This window comes from Bombina bombina, chromosome 3, assembly GCF_027579735.1.
Source record: "Bombina bombina isolate aBomBom1 chromosome 3, aBomBom1.pri, whole genome shotgun sequence".
NCBI lineage: Eukaryota > Metazoa > Chordata > Amphibia > Anura > Bombinatoridae > Bombina > Bombina bombina.
The window spans coordinates 1,092,255,697-1,092,274,100 of NC_069501.1; positions in this window are offsets into that span (position 1 = coordinate 1,092,255,697).

The following is an 18,404-nucleotide window of genomic DNA, read 5'->3' on the forward strand; positions in this document are numbered from 1 at the left end:
AAATTTTTCTTCAAATTGAAAATAGTTTTTTTCTAACACGAATCTTATTGAATCTAGAATAAACTTCATTTGGGTGTCTGTCATCTTGTCTGCCCTTAATATGGAGTGTTTGATAGTTTGTATACCTTGTTCATGAGGAATTGAAGTGTATAACGCCGTTACGTCTAGTGTAGCCCACTTGTAAGTGGTTTTCCATTCAAAGTCCTCTATAATTTGTAATAGATGTGGGGTGTCTCTAAGGTATGATCTTAAATCTACTACCATGGGCTTCAAGAATACATCTACATATTCAGACAGCCGCGATGTTAAGGAATCAATACCCGAGATTATCGGTCTGCCCGGGGGTTTGTTTAGATTTTTATGTATTTTAGGCAGGTAGTAGTATATTGCTATTTTAGGTTCCTGATTGGCTAGGTATCTCCATTCCCGTATGTCTAGAACTCTTTCTTGAAAGCCCCAGTTTATATGTTCCATATATTCAATAATTAGAGTGTTTGTAGGGTCATGTCTCTCTAGACACCTATATGTATCTACATCTGATAATTGTCTATAGGCTTCTTCTAAATAGTCCTTCCTATTTAGGAGGACTATTCCACCTCCCTTGTCTGCCTCCCTAATTATTATTTCATCATTGTCTACTAGTCCCTTTAAGACTTCCTTTTCTTTTAGACTTAGGTTATACTTCTTAACCTTATAATCTTTACATAGGGCGGTGCACTCTTGAATTATCAAATCCTTGAATTGCATAATATGTTTACCTTGGGATTGAACAGGGAAGAAAATTGATTTAGGCCTTAAACCGCTATTAATTACTTTTTTCTCTTCTATGTCATCGAAATCTAATTCTATATTCAGACTGGTATTTAAGTCTATTCCCATAGTATTAGTCAAATCCCTATTCTCATCTTCAAGGTCCATTAGTGCTTCTAAAGTATCTTTGTCTGATTGAGTTAGGCTACTTGTGTCTCTATTTTTCTTTTCTTTTTCAAAATGTCTCATTAACGTTACTTTTCTTATAAACTTATTTACATCTACAAATAGTTCGAAAGGGTTTGGTTTCTTTGTAGGGGCAAAAGATAGTCCTCTTTTTAAGAGGTCAATTTCTTTTAAATTAAGAATATGTGTAGACAAATTAAATATTTTAATGGTATCCATTTTTACGTTTGTCTCATTTCTCTTCTTCTTTTTAAGTTGTATAGTTCTTCCTGCTCTACATCCTCTTCGTTGTCTAAATGTCTTTTTCCCCTTCTTAATTCGCTGGGTATGTCTGTCTGTCTCCATTCTAGGTTTGTATAAGATGGACCTGCTTCTTCTAACCTCTCTCTGTGTGGGATTCTGGGTTCGTCCCTGAGGTGTCTGTCGTGAAAATCCCTAGTCTGCTGCATATTTCGGTCATAATGGTTCTCACCTAAATTCCAGATCTCATTAGCATTATTTCTATTGTCTCTAAATTCTCTGTGGATATAACCTTTATCAGAATGGGAGTTATAGTTCCCCCTGTTGCCATAATTGTTTCTTCTATGGCCCCTCATACGTCTACCTCTTGGGGCTTGAGAGTTATTAGGTTTGCCCTGTGTGTAGGTGTCTTTATTAAATTCTGCATGTGAATGGTTATAGCCTTGAGTTCTTTCTTGTGTCCCATAGAAGCTTCTGTTATGTGTAGAATAATTACTTCGTATTTTATAATTATTTTTATTATTTCTTTCTGGAAACTGGAATCTAATGTTAGGTGTAGTGATTGAGGAGCACATCCTCTCTTTTTGACCACCTTTGTTAGATATAATACTAGCAGGAATATTGTTATTTATGATTATTCCTGGGGTGATAGGAGTAATTGGTATATCTGCTTCTATTTCTATGTTGCCATTATTTTCAGAATGTTTAGCTAGAAAATCTCTTTCAAATTTCTTTTTCTTTTTGAGTTTCAAATCTCTTTCAAGTTTAATCATTCTTTCTCTAATTTCACTGTCTAGTTTATCATAGTAGGGATCACCTTTAAAAGGTATAACTTGAGACTCTAGTTTCTTAAGTTCTGTTGTTACTTTTTCCAGATTAGCTTCCCTAAATTTGATGATGATTTTAATTAGCTTCAAAGAGCTTTCTTCCAGAGTGGATTCCCATTCTATTAACAACTCTATATCAGTACTGTTAAATATAGGAGTTTTTGTTAGTGTAAGGCCTTTCGGAACAATACCTGCTTTCAAATAGGTTTCTAACCCAATTATGTCGCACCAGTTTTTAATTTGTATTTTACTCAATTTTTCAATTTGTCTAAATAGTTCTCTAGGGTTTGTTAATGTTACTTGCCCATCATTTCCTTCTATAATTTGTATATCTGTAGAGAGTGTTCTCTTCTTATGATTAGGGTCAAAGTAGATACCAAAAATATGGTTGGGGTTATCCCCAGCAGCAGACATAATATGAACAGTATCAACCCCTTCTCGAATGAGGAGAGGTGTACAGTACAAAAAATGTGAAAAGAAATGAACAATATCTGCGCTCAGGAATATGTAGCTGGACAATAAGTGAAATACCTGGATACCCGTACAGACTGTTGTATTGATGGATATTATTACATACACATATTAGTATACAGTGAGGGTAAAGTTATATATTTCTTCAAAGAATATATTATATATATATATATATATATATATATATATATATATATATATATATATATATGTTTGTCTCACACCACCGGTATCACCAAGATATAGGACCAGTCCAGCGTATCTCTTGTAAATATTGTAGGTAGTTAGTAGCACAGTCACTTAATGACAATCCTAACAGTTCCCCAAGTGCCTGAAAATTCTCTGCTGCTTCTTCTGGTAATGAGAGGGACATCTTGAGCAAGTGGATCCTCCCAGTGTTTTTTCTGAAATAACAAAGGGTAGAGAAGCGCACAAGAGGGGCACTCCTAGTGAAGCCTGTTTACATCAGTAGGTAAATGAATAAAATAGCAGTAGAACCACTCACGTGATTTGACCTCACTCGATATGAGGTATAGATCAGACACGGGTTATAGTTGATCTCTCTTTCTGCTCACCACCTTCCGCTTCTTTTTGGCTGTAGGAATCTTGTCACTGTATTTCCCAGTTGTAGCTGTGGATTATTATTCCTTTTCCACAATGGGGACCAAAGGGGTATGTAGAAGCAGAAAGGGACTGGATTCGTAAAGTGTATTTAAAAATATCACATTTATTAATACATGTATTTATACATAGACCATTAAAAGTACATAGAAGATCCAATACAGTCAAAACGTTTGACTATAAAACATTAAAATGCATATATATGCAGCACGAACGAATAGGGCAATAGTGTGCAATTGTACCTCACAATACCCTTCGTTATTTAGCTGCTGCGTGTATCACAAATAATGGAAAAAGAGTACAGGCCCACTCCACACCGGTCACCAAACAGACACGATCACACAGTTTGTGTGCGATATAGCGTGCTACAAGGAGCTGGTGATCAGGAAGTATCGGGCACTACGTGTGGCGGGGGGCGGAGCCTTACGCGTTTCGCAACACGATTGGTTGCTTCGTCAGAGGTAGGGGCCGCCCCCCTCCTGTCTGGCTTATATAGCGTGTATTGGCTGAGTATCCCATTAGATTGTGGCGCCGCCGCCATCTTGGTTTCTGGTATTAGTTACGTCCTGTTAAAGAACTTAGGGGCAAACTGCATATGTTGGTTCAGTATCATTGACCCAGTATGGACAATGCTTTGAATATACCTACAGTTTGTACAAGCAGTATATCGATTAAGGCATTCAGTATTATACATAAGTGTTAAACTCTTCTTACTATTATTTTGTTATGCTTTATATTTATATTTAATAAATGAAAGTTAAACCCATAAGTTAAATTAAAAAGCCCACATACATTATATACATAAAGCGTATCATTATTCAACATTTATATATGCAGGTGAAGATTTGTTTTAATATATAGATGTGTAACCCTGTTGTTAAGAATTCTTTCTTTTTGAAAGTAATAAAGATAGACAGAACTCACATTTATATATGGGTGAAATAACCCCATAGCATCTGAACATTACTATACTCCTAACTGTTTCTTTTTATTTGTTTTGTGTGAACTCATGTCTCCTTTAATTATCTATTTGAATTACTAATAAAGCTATACATCAAAGGTATAAATATGATTGTTTATCTTAATAAACATATATATATATAAAAATAGAAATATATGTACAATAAAATAAAATAATTAGAATATTTTACAATAAAAAAGAAGAAAGAGAAAAAGGAAGGGGGTGGGGGGAAGGAGATTTTAAAACTCATAGCCCTGCATTCTTAATTTCTAGGGCTCCACTCTCTTAGCCTTCATAAGTGTTGTAACACCTATTGGATAGTGATAAAATTATAAACCTAAAAATAATATATTGATACAACTAGTATTCCTTTATCTATGTGTTTAATTTGTTCAATTTGAGTAGTATGTAGTCCGAACTGAATAGATAATAGGTTATGTGAGTTTAGAGAAAAGCAGCTAAGTCTATGTCCTTGTTGAGTCCATTGGGTTCCAGTGTATTTAATGTAAAAATCCAAACAGTTTCCCTTTTCCTCAATTCCAACAGTCTACTACCGCCTCTATTTCCTGTATCAACTTGTTCTATCGCTTTTATAAAAAAATCATTTTTATTTTTATTATGTACCTGACAAAAATGTTGAATAAGTGGAGTATTTAGAGTGCCAGTTTCAATGTTTTTTATGTGCTCTAAGCATCTGGTTTTAAGGTTTCTTTTTGTACGTCCTATGTACCTCAGAGGATTCTTACACGTACATTCCAACATGTATATTACATAATCTGATTTGCAGTTAAGAAGTTTTTCTATTGGAAACTTCTCTATTGTCTCTGTTTTTATTGCAAATTTATTATACTGTTTGGACTGGTGTGTATGTTCGCAGCAGACACAGCTTTTTCTAAAGCATTTGTGAAATCCCTTTAAAACAGATTTGGTTATGTTATTTATTTGGACCTTTTTCTTGTTTTTACTTTTGATTACACTAGGAGCTAAAACCGACTTAAAATTTTTATTCTTTTTATAGATTACATCAGGAATGTTACCTATAGTTTCTTTCAAAAGTGGATCTTTTTGTAGTATCCCCCAATGCTTTTTTAGAATATTTTTAATTTGCCAATGTCCATCATTAAATGTGGTAACAAATTTTACTTTGCTTTTATTAGTTTTCTTGTTGTTTATCACTTTACCATTATGTACAAGGGAATGTCTGTCTAATGATTTTGCTTTATCGTATGCTTTTTGTACAGTTTTGTCGGGGTACTTTTTTTCTTTAAATTTTTGTTGTAACACTTCAGCTTCCCTTTCGAAGTTTTCCAGTTCTGTACAGTTTCGTCTTACACGCTGAAACTGTCCATATGGTATGTTCTCTATCCACTTTGGATGGTGAGCACTTCTAGCATCAAGATACCCATTGGTATCTGTTATTTTTCTATATAAGCTGCTCTTGACAGTACCATCCAAAGTGGATAGAGTAACATCCAAAAAGTCTATCTGCGTATCATTTATGGTATCTGTGAATTTCAGGTTCATATTATTTTTGTTTAGATTATCGACAAAGATTCTCCATTCGATTTCATCTCCCTCCCAAATTATAAGGATATCGTCTATGAACCTGCGCCACAATTTTATCTGGCCATGTTTATATCCATTCCCTTCATAAATCATGTCATTTTCAAAAGCACCCATATAGAGATTAGCGAAATTTGGTGCACATTTAGTGCCCATCGCTGTACTGCTATTTTATTCATTTACCTACTGATGTAAACAGGCTTCACTAGGAGTGCCCCTCTTGTGCGCTTCTCTACCCTTTGTTATTTCAGAAAAAACACTGGGAGGATCCACTTGCTCAAGAGGTCCCTCTCATTACCAGAAGAAGCAGCAGAGAATTTTCAGGCACTTGGGGAACTGTTAGGATTGTCATTAAGTGACTGTGCTACTAACTACCTACAATATTTACAAGAGATACGCTGGACTGGTCCTATATCTTGGTGATACCGGTGGTGTGAGACAAACATATATATATATATATATATATATATAATATATTCTTTGAAGAAATATATAACTTTACCCTCACTGTATACTAATATGTGTATGTAATAATATCCATCAATACAACAGTCTGTACGGGTATCCAGGTATTTCACTTATTGTCCAGCTACATATTCCTGAGCGCAGATATTGTTCATTTCTTTTCACATTTTTTGTACTGTACACCTCTCCTCATTCGAGAAGGGGTTGATACTGTTCATATTATGTCTGCTGCTGGGGATAACCCCAACCATATTTTTGGTATCTACTTTGACCCTAATCATAAGAAGAGAACACTCTCTACAGATATACAAATTATAGAAGGAAATGATGGGCAAGTAACATTAACAAACCCTAGAGAACTATTTAGACAAATTGAAAAATTGAGTAAAATACAAATTAAAAACTGGTGCGACATAATTGGGTTAGAAACCTATTTGAAAGCAGGTATTGTTCCGAAAGGCCTTACACTAACAAAAACTCCTATATTTAACAGTACTGATATAGAGTTGTTAATAGAATGGGAATCCACTCTGGAAGAAAGCTCTTTGAAGCTAATTAAAATCATCATCAAATTTAGGGAAGCTAATCTGGAAAAAGTAACAACAGAACTTAAGAAACTAGAGTCTCAAGTTATACCTTTTAAAGGTGATCCCTACTATGATAAACTAGACAGTGAAATTAGAGAAAGAATGATTAAACTTGAAAGAGATTTGAAACTCAAAAAGAAAAAGAAATTTGAAAGAGATTTTCTAGCTAAACATTCTGAAAATAATGGCAACATAGAAATAGAAGCAGATATACCAATTACTCCTATCACCCCAGGAATAATCATAAATAACAATATTCCTGCTAGTATTATATCTAACAAAGGTGGTCAAAAAGAGAGGATGTGCTCCTCAATCACTACACCTAACATTAGATTCCAGTTTCCAGAAAGAAATAATAAAAATAATTATAAAATACGAAGTAATTATTCTACACATAACAGAAGCTTCTATGGGACACAAGAAAGAACTCAAGGCTATAACCATTCACATGCAGAATTTAATAAAGACACCTACACACAGGGCAAACCTAATAACTCTCAAGCCCCAAGAGGTAGACGTATGAGGGGCCATAGAAGAAACAATTATGGCAACAGGGGGAACTATAACTCCCATTCTGATAAAGGTTATATCCACAGAGAATTTAGAGACAATAGAAATAATGCTAATGAGATCTGGAATTTAGGTGAGAACCATTATGACCGAAATATGCAGCAGACTAGGGATTTTCACGACAGACACCTCAGGGACGAACCCAGAATCCCACACAGAGAGAGGTTAGAAGAAGCAGGTCCATCTTATACAAACCTAGAATGGAGACAGACAGACATACCCAGCGAATTAAGAAGGGGAAAAAGACATTTAGACAACGAAGAGGATGTAGAGCAGGAAGAACTATACAACTTAAAAAGAAGAAGAGAAATGAGACAAACGTAAAAATGGATACCATTAAAATATTTAATTTGTCTACACATATTCTTAATTTAAAAGAAATTGACCTCTTAAAAAGAGGACTATCTTTTGCCCCTACAAAGAAACCAAACCCTTTCGAACTATTTGTAGATGTAAATAAGTTTATAAGAAAAGTAACGTTAATGAGACATTTTGAAAAAGAAAAGAAAAATAGAGACACAAGTAGCCTAACTCAATCAGACAAAGATACTTTAGAAGCACTAATGGACCTTGAAGATGAGAATAGGGATTTGACTAATACTATGGGAATAGACTTAAATACCAGTCTGAATATAGAATTAGATTTCGATGACATAGAAGAGAAAAAAGTAATTAATAGCGGTTTAAGGCCTAAATCAATTTTCTTCCCTGTTCAATCCCAAGGTAAACATATTATGCAATTCAAGGATTTGATAATTCAAGAGTGCACCGCCCTATGTAAAGATTATAAGGTTAAGAAGTATAACCTAAGTCTAAAAGAAAAGGAAGTCTTAAAGGGACTAGTAGACAATGATGAAATAATAATTAGGGAGGCAGACAAGGGAGGTGGAATAGTCCTCCTAAATAGGAAGGACTATTTAGAAGAAGCCTATAGACAATTATCAGATGTAGATACATATAGGTGTCTAGAGAGACATGACCCTACAAACACTCTAATTATTGAATATATGGAACATATAAACTGGGGCTTTCAAGAAAGAGTTCTAGACATACGGGAATGGAGATACCTAGCCAATCAGGAACCTAAAATAGCAATATACTACTACCTGCCTAAAATACATAAAAATCTAAACAAACCCCCGGGCAGACCGATAATCTCGGGTATTGATTCCTTAACATCGCGGCTGTCTGAATATGTAGATGTATTCTTGAAGCCCATGGTAGTAGATTTAAGATCATACCTTAGAGACACCCCACATCTATTACAAATTATAGAGGACTTTGAATGGAAAACCACTTACAAGTGGGCTACACTAGACGTAACGGCGTTATACACTTCAATTCCTCATGAACAAGGTATACAAACTATCAAACACTCCATATTAAGGGCAGACAAGATGACAGACACCCAAATGAAGTTTATTCTAGATTCAATAAGATTCGTGTTAGAAAAAAACTATTTTCAATTTGAAGAAAAATTTTACATACAAAAAACTGGTACAGCGATGGGCACTAAATGTGCACCAAATTTCGCTAATCTCTATATGGGTGCTTTTGAAAATGACATGATTTATGAAGGGAATGGATATAAACATGGCCAGATAAAATTGTGGCGCAGGTTCATAGACGATATCCTTATAATTTGGGAGGGAGATGAAATCGAATGGAGAATCTTTGTCGATAATCTAAACAAAAATAATATGAACCTGAAATTCACAGATACCATAAATGATACGCAGATAGACTTTTTGGATGTTACTCTATCCACTTTGGATGGTACTGTCAAGAGCAGCTTATATAGAAAAATAACAGATACCAATGGGTATCTTGATGCTAGAAGTGCTCACCATCCAAAGTGGATAGAGAACATACCATATGGACAGTTTCAGCGTGTAAGACGAAACTGTACAGAACTGGAAAACTTCGAAAGGGAAGCTGAAGTGTTACAACAAAAATTTAAAGAAAAAAAGTACCCCGACAAAACTGTACAAAAAGCATACGATAAAGCAAAATCATTAGACAGACATTCCCTTGTACATAATGGTAAAGTGATAAACAACAAGAAAACTAATAAAAGCAAAGTAAAATTTGTTACCACATTTAATGATGGACATTGGCAAATTAAAAATATTCTAAAAAAGCATTGGGGGATACTACAAAAAGATCCACTTTTGAAAGAAACTATAGGTAACATTCCTGATGTAATCTATAAAAAGAATAAAAATTTTAAGTCGGTTTTAGCTCCTAGTGTAATCAAAAGTAAAAACAAGAAAAAGGTCCAAATAAATAACATAACCAAATCTGTTTTAAAGGGATTTCACAAATGCTTTAGAAAAAGCTGTGTCTGCTGCGAACATACACACCAGTCCAAACAGTATAATAAATTTGCAATAAAAACAGAGACAATAGAGAAGTTTCCAATAGAAAAACTTCTTAACTGCAAATCAGATTATGTAATATACATGTTGGAATGTACGTGTAAGAATCCTCTGAGGTACATAGGACGTACAAAAAGAAACCTTAAAACCAGATGCTTAGAGCACATAAAAAACATTGAAACTGGCACTCTAAATACTCCACTTATTCAACATTTTTGTCAGGTACATAATAAAAATAAAAATGATTTTTTTATAAAAGCGATAGAACAAGTTGATACAGGAAATAGAGGCGGTAGTAGACTGTTGGAATTGAGGAAAAGGGAAACTTTTTGGATTTTTACATTAAATACACTGGAACCCAATGGACTCAACAAGGACATAGACTTAGCTGCTTTTCTCTAAACTCACATAACCTATTATCTATTCAGTTCGGACTACATACTACTCAAATTGAACAAATTAAACACATAGATAAAGGAATACTAGTTGTATCAATATATTATTTTTAGGTTTATAATTTTATCACTATCCAATAGGTGTTACAACACTTATGAAGGCTAAGAGAGTGGAGCCCTAGAAATTAAGAATGCAGGGCTATGAGTTTTAAAATCTCCTTCCCCCCACCCCCTTCCTTTTTCTCTTTCTTCTTTTTTATTGTAAAATATTCTAATTATTTTATTTTATTGTACATATATTTCTATTTTTATATATATATATGTTTATTAAGATAAACAATCATATTTATACCTTTGATGTATAGCTTTATTAGTAATTCAAATAGATAATTAAAGGAGACATGAGTTCACACAAAACAAATAAAAAGAAACAGTTAGGAGTATAGTAATGTTCAGATGCTATGGGGTTATTTCACCCATATATAAATGTGAGTTCTGTCTATCTTTATTACTTTCAAAAAGAAAGAATGCTTAACAACAGGGTTACACATCTATATATTAAAACAAATCTTCACCTGCATATATAAATGTTGAATAATGATACGCTTTATGTATATAATGTATGTGGGCTTTTTAATTTAACTTATGGGTTTAACTTTCATTTATTAAATATAAATATAAAGCATAACAAAATAATAGTAAGAAGAGTTTAACACTTATGTATAATACTGAATGCCTTAATCGATATACTGCTTGTACAAACTGTAGGTATATTCAAAGCATTGTCCATACTGGGTCAATGATACTGAACCAACATATGCAGTTTGCCCCTAAGTTCTTTAACAGGACGTAACTAATACCAGAAACCAAGATGGCGGCGGCGCCACAATCTAATGGGATACTCAGCCAATACACGCTATATAAGCCAGACAGGAGGAGGGCGGCCCCTACCTCTGACGAAGCAACCAATCGTGTTGCGAAACGCGTAAGGCTCCGCCCCCCGCCACACGTAGTGCCCGATACTTCCTGATCACCAGCTCCTTGTAGCACGCTATATCGCACACAAACTGTGTGATCGTGTCTGTTTGGTGACCGGTGTGGAGTGGGCCTGTACTCTTTTTCCATTATTTGTGATACACGCAGCAGCTAAATAACGAAGGGTATTGTGAGGTACAATTGCACACTATTGCCCTATTCGTTCGTGCTGCATATATATGCATTTTAATGTTTTATAGTCAAACGTTTTGACTGTATTGGATCTTCTATGTACTTTTAATGGTCTATGTATAAATACATGTATTAATAAATGTGATATTTTTAAATACACTTTACGAATCCAGTCCCTTTCTGCTTCTACATACCCCTTTGGTCCCCATTGTGGAAAAGGAATAATAATCCACAGCTACAACTGGGAAATACAGTGACAAGATTCCTACAGCCAAAAAGAAGCGGAAGGTGGTGAGCAGAAAGAGAGATCAACTATAACCCGTGTCTGATCTATACCTCATATCGAGTGAGGTCAAATCACGTGAGTGGTTCTACTGCTATTTTATTCATTTACCTACTGATGTAAACAGGCTTCACTAGGAGTGCCCCTCTTGTGCGCTTCTCTACCCTTTGTTATTTCAGAAAAAACACTGGGAGGATCCACTTGCTCAAGATGTCCCTCTCATTACCAGAAGAAGCAGCAGAGAATTTTCAGGCACTTGGGGAACTGTTAGGATTGTCATTAAGTGACTGTGCTACTAACTACCTACAATATTTACAAGAGATACGCTGGACTGGTCCTATATCTTGGTGATACCGGTGGTGTGAGACAAACATATATATATATATATATATATATATATATATATATATATATAATATATTCTTTGAAGAAATATATAACTTTACCCTCACTGTATACTAATATGTGTATGTAATAATATCCATCAATACAACAGTCTGTACGGGTATCCAGGTATTTCACTTATTGTCCAGCTACATATTCCTGAGCGCAGATATTGTTCATTTCTTTTCACATTTTTTGTACTGTACACCTCTCCTCATTCGAGAAGGGGTTGATACTGTTCATATTATGTCTGCTGCTGGGGATAACCCCAACCATATTTTTGGTATCTACTTTGACCCTAATCATAAGAAGAGAACACTCTCTACAGATATACAAATTATAGAAGGAAATGATGGGCAAGTAACATTAACAAACCCTAGAGAACTATTTAGACAAATTGAAAAATTGAGTAAAATACAAATTAAAAACTGGTGCGACATAATTGGGTTAGAAACCTATTTGAAAGCAGGTATTGTTCCGAAAGGCCTTACACTAACAAAAACTCCTATATTTAACAGTACTGATATAGAGTTGTTAATAGAATGGGAATCCACTCTGGAAGAAAGCTCTTTGAAGCTAATTAAAATCATCATCAAATTTAGGGAAGCTAATCTGGAAAAAGTAACAACAGAACTTAAGAAACTAGAGTCTCAAGTTATACCTTTTAAAGGTGATCCCTACTATGATAAACTAGACAGTGAAATTAGAGAAAGAATGATTAAACTTGAAAGAGATTTGAAACTCAAAAAGAAAAAGAAATTTGAAAGAGATTTTCTAGCTAAACATTCTGAAAATAATGGCAACATAGAAATAGAAGCAGATATACCAATTACTCCTATCACCCCAGGAATAATCATAAATAACAATATTCCTGCTAGTATTATATCTAACAAAGGTGGTCAAAAAGAGAGGATGTGCTCCTCAATCACTACACCTAACATTAGATTCCAGTTTCCAGAAAGAAATAATAAAAATAATTATAAAATACGAAGTAATTATTCTACACATAACAGAAGCTTCTATGGGACACAAGAAAGAACTCAAGGCTATAACCATTCACATGCAGAATTTAATAAAGACACCTACACACAGGGCAAACCTAATAACTCTCAAGCCCCAAGAGGTAGACGTATGAGGGGCCATAGAAGAAACAATTATGGCAACAGGGGGAACTATAACTCCCATTCTGATAAAGGTTATATCCACAGAGAATTTAGAGACAATAGAAATAATGCTAATGAGATCTGGAATTTAGGTGAGAACCATTATGACCGAAATATGCAGCAGACTAGGGATTTTCACGACAGACACCTCAGGGACGAACCCAGAATCCCACACAGAGAGAGGTTAGAAGAAGCAGGTCCATCTTATACAAACCTAGAATGGAGACAGACAGACATACCCAGCGAATTAAGAAGGGGAAAAAGACATTTAGACAACGAAGAGGATGTAGAGCAGGAAGAACTATACAACTTAAAAAGAAGAAGAGAAATGAGACAAACGTAAAAATGGATACCATTAAAATATTTAATTTGTCTACACATATTCTTAATTTAAAAGAAATTGACCTCTTAAAAAGAGGACTATCTTTTGCCCCTACAAAGAAACCAAACCCTTTCGAACTATTTGTAGATGTAAATAAGTTTATAAGAAAAGTAACGTTAATGAGACATTTTGAAAAAGAAAAGAAAAATAGAGACACAAGTAGCCTAACTCAATCAGACAAAGATACTTTAGAAGCACTAATGGACCTTGAAGATGAGAATAGGGATTTGACTAATACTATGGGAATAGACTTAAATACCAGTCTGAATATAGAATTAGATTTCGATGACATAGAAGAGAAAAAAGTAATTAATAGCGGTTTAAGGCCTAAATCAATTTTCTTCCCTGTTCAATCCCAAGGTAAACATATTATGCAATTCAAGGATTTGATAATTCAAGAGTGCACCGCCCTATGTAAAGATTATAAGGTTAAGAAGTATAACCTAAGTCTAAAAGAAAAGGAAGTCTTAAAGGGACTAGTAGACAATGATGAAATAATAATTAGGGAGGCAGACAAGGGAGGTGGAATAGTCCTCCTAAATAGGAAGGACTATTTAGAAGAAGCCTATAGACAATTATCAGATGTAGATACATATAGGTGTCTAGAGAGACATGACCCTACAAACACTCTAATTATTGAATATATGGAACATATAAACTGGGGCTTTCAAGAAAGAGTTCTAGACATACGGGAATGGAGATACCTAGCCAATCAGGAACCTAAAATAGCAATATACTACTACCTGCCTAAAATACATAAAAATCTAAACAAACCCCCGGGCAGACCGATAATCTCGGGTATTGATTCCTTAACATCGCGGCTGTCTGAATATGTAGATGTATTCTTGAAGCCCATGGTAGTAGATTTAAGATCATACCTTAGAGACACCCCACATCTATTACAAATTATAGAGGACTTTGAATGGAAAACCACTTACAAGTGGGCTACACTAGACGTAACGGCGTTATACACTTCAATTCCTCATGAACAAGGTATACAAACTATCAAACACTCCATATTAAGGGCAGACAAGATGACAGACACCCAAATGAAGTTTATTCTAGATTCAATAAGATTCGTGTTAGAAAAAAACTATTTTCAATTTGAAGAAAAATTTTACATACAAAAAACTGGTACAGCGATGGGCACTAAATGTGCACCAAATTTCGCTAATCTCTATATGGGTGCTTTTGAAAATGACATGATTTATGAAGGGAATGGATATAAACATGGCCAGATAAAATTGTGGCGCAGGTTCATAGACGATATCCTTATAATTTGGGAGGGAGATGAAATCGAATGGAGAATCTTTGTCGATAATCTAAACAAAAATAATATGAACCTGAAATTCACAGATATCATAAATGATACGCAGATAGACTTTTTGGATGTTACTCTATCCACTTTGGATGGTACTGTCAAGAGCAGCTTATATAGAAAAATAACAGATACCAATGGGTATCTTGATGCTAGAAGTGCTCACCATCCAAAGTGGATAGAGAACATACCATATGGACAGTTTCAGCGTGTAAGACGAAACTGTACAGAACTGGAAAACTTCGAAAGGGAAGCTGAAGTGTTACAACAAAAATTTAAAGAAAAAAAGTACCCCGACAAAACTGTACAAAAAGCATACGATAAAGCAAAATCATTAGACAGACATTCCCTTGTACATAATGGTAAAGTGATAAACAACAAGAAAACTAATAAAAGCAAAGTAAAATTTGTTACCACATTTAATGATGGACATTGGCAAATTAAAAATATTCTAAAAAAGCATTGGGGGATACTACAAAAAGATCCACTTTTGAAAGAAACTATAGGTAACATTCCTGATGTAATCTATAAAAAGAATAAAAATTTTAAGTCGGTTTTAGCTCCTAGTGTAATCAAAAGTAAAAACAAGAAAAAGGTCCAAATAAATAACATAACCAAATCTGTTTTAAAGGGATTTCACAAATGCTTTAGAAAAAGCTGTGTCTGCTGCGAACATACACACCAGTCCAAACAGTATAATAAATTTGCAATAAAAACAGAGACAATAGAGAAGTTTCCAATAGAAAAACTTCTTAACTGCAAATCAGATTATGTAATATACATGTTGGAATGTACGTGTAAGAATCCTCTGAGGTACATAGGACGTACAAAAAGAAACCTTAAAACCAGATGCTTAGAGCACATAAAAAACATTGAAACTGGCACTCTAAATACTCCACTTATTCAACATTTTTGTCAGGTACATAATAAAAATAAAAATGATTTTTTTATAAAAGCGATAGAACAAGTTGATACAGGAAATAGAGGCGGTAGTAGACTGTTGGAATTGAGGAAAAGGGAAACTTTTTGGATTTTTACATTAAATACACTGGAACCCAATGGACTCAACAAGGACATAGACTTAGCTGCTTTTCTCTAAACTCACATAACCTATTATCTATTCAGTTCGGACTACATACTACTCAAATTGAACAAATTAAACACATAGATAAAGGAATACTAGTTGTATCAATATATTATTTTTAGGTTTATAATTTTATCACTATCCAATAGGTGTTACAACACTTATGAAGGCTAAGAGAGTGGAGCCCTAGAAATTAAGAATGCAGGGCTATGAGTTTTAAAATCTCCTTCCCCCCACCCCCTTCCTTTTTCTCTTTCTTCTTTTTTATTGTAAAATATTCTAATTATTTTATTTTATTGTACATATATTTCTATTTTTATATATATATATATGTTTATTAAGATAAACAATCATATTTATACCTTTGATGTATAGCTTTATTAGTAATTCAAATAGATAATTAAAGGAGACATGAGTTCACACAAAACAAATAAAAAGAAACAGTTAGGAGTATAGTAATGTTCAGATGCTATGGGGTTATTTCACCCATATATAAATGTGAGTTCTGTCTATCTTTATTACTTTCAAAAAGAAAGAATGCTTAACAACAGGGTTACACATCTATATATTAAAACAAATCTTCACCTGCATATATAAATGTTGAATAATGATACGCTTTATGTATATAATGTATGTGGGCTTTTTAATTTAACTTATGGGTTTAACTTTCATTTATTAAATATAAATATAAAGCATAACAAAATAATAGTAAGAAGAGTTTAACACTTATGTATAATACTGAATGCCTTAATCGATATACTGCTTGTACAAACTGTAGGTATATTCAAAGCATTGTCCATACTGGGTCAATGATACTGAACCAACATATGCAGTTTGCCCCTAAGTTCTTTAACAGGACGTAACTAATACCAGAAACCAAGATGGCGGCGGCGCCACAATCTAATGGGATACTCAGCCAATACACGCTATATAAGCCAGACAGGAGGGGGGCGGCCCCTACCTCTGACGAAGCAACCAATCGTGTTGCGAAACGCGTAAGGCTCCGCCCCCCGCCACACGTAGTGCCCGATACTTCCTGATCACCAGCTCCTTGTAGCACGCTATATCGCACACAAACTGTGTGATCGTGTCTGTTTGGTGACCGGTGTGGAGTGGGCCTGTACTCTTTTTCCATTATTTGTGATACACGCAGCAGCTAAATAACGAAGGGTATTGTGAGGTACAATTGCACACTATTGCCCTATTCGTTCGTGCTGCATATATATGCATTTTAATGTTTTATAGTCAAACGTTTTGACTGTATTGGATCTTCTATGTACTTTTAATGGTCTATGTATAAATACATGTATTAATAAATGTGATATTTTTAAATACACTTTACGAATCCAGTCCCTTTCTGCTTCTACATACCCCTTTGGTCCCCATTGTGGAAAAGGAATAATAATCCACAGCTACAACTGGGAAATACAGTGACAAGATTCCTACAGCCAAAAAGAAGCGGAAGGTGGTGAGCAGAAAGAGAGATCAACTTTAACCTGTGTCTGATCTATACCTCATATCGAGTGAGGTCAAATCACGTGAGTGGTTCTACTGCTATTTTATTCATTTACCTACTGATGTAAACAGGCTTCACTAGGAGTGCCCCTCTTGTGCGCTTCTCTACCCTTTGTTATTTCATATATATATATATATATATATATATATATATATATATATATATATATATACTAATGCAGTTATTCATTTAATTTATTACAATCTGAATTGCATTTCCCCAGATCCGTATATAGACATTTAATACAGTCTAAGGCATAAATTTAATGTTTGAGATTTAAACCCAAGATGTGATTCAAAATGAATTCACAAGTTATAATGCAAAACATGTATTTCTGCTAGCCAGTACAAATGTTGATTCAATACAACAGGGACAATTTAACACTAAGATGATGACAAGTCTGCTGGATTTTTTCCGGGTGCTGCCTTTTTGTTCTGGATGTATTCTGTGTTTGAGCCTTGATGGAGCGCTTTGTGCAGGGCAAGCACCGGTGATGTGATCATCCTGAGACCATTTTCTCCCCTTGGCATACAGCTGCAGTCAGGTAGCGTGAAGACGGCTGTGCTTTCAGTGTAGGCTGTGTATCGTTGCGGAGGAGATATCACTTAGAGCGCTGCTCTTTGTTCTTTGCCAGAAATATGTAGTTGTGCATACTTCTGAACCTTGCTAGTTTGGCCTACTTACGCCAGTATATCATATGGCGGTGGGTGTTATGATTCACCCGATGTGCGCGGTGAACATACGGGTGACGTGGGTTTCACGAGTTGCGCTGAAATTACACAACATATGTGATCGCGAACCAAGATTTTAACACACTTGAAAATATAATTAAGGCTCAAAGAGCCAAAACACATTAAGCAGGTTGTTTTATAATTTTTTACATTGTAGATGCTCTCTACATTTCATCTATAACAAGAGTTTTTCAAAATCTTAGATAGTGGGCCTCCCCTTTGGCAAACCTTTCAGGATGAGCTTCCCCAAATTCCCCCCCACCCCCACACACACCAACAATAGATTTCCGGCAGAGCTAAAAAAAGAAAGAGTTTCAGTAATTGTTACTATTAGACATGTGCAACGCAAAAAATTTCGTTTT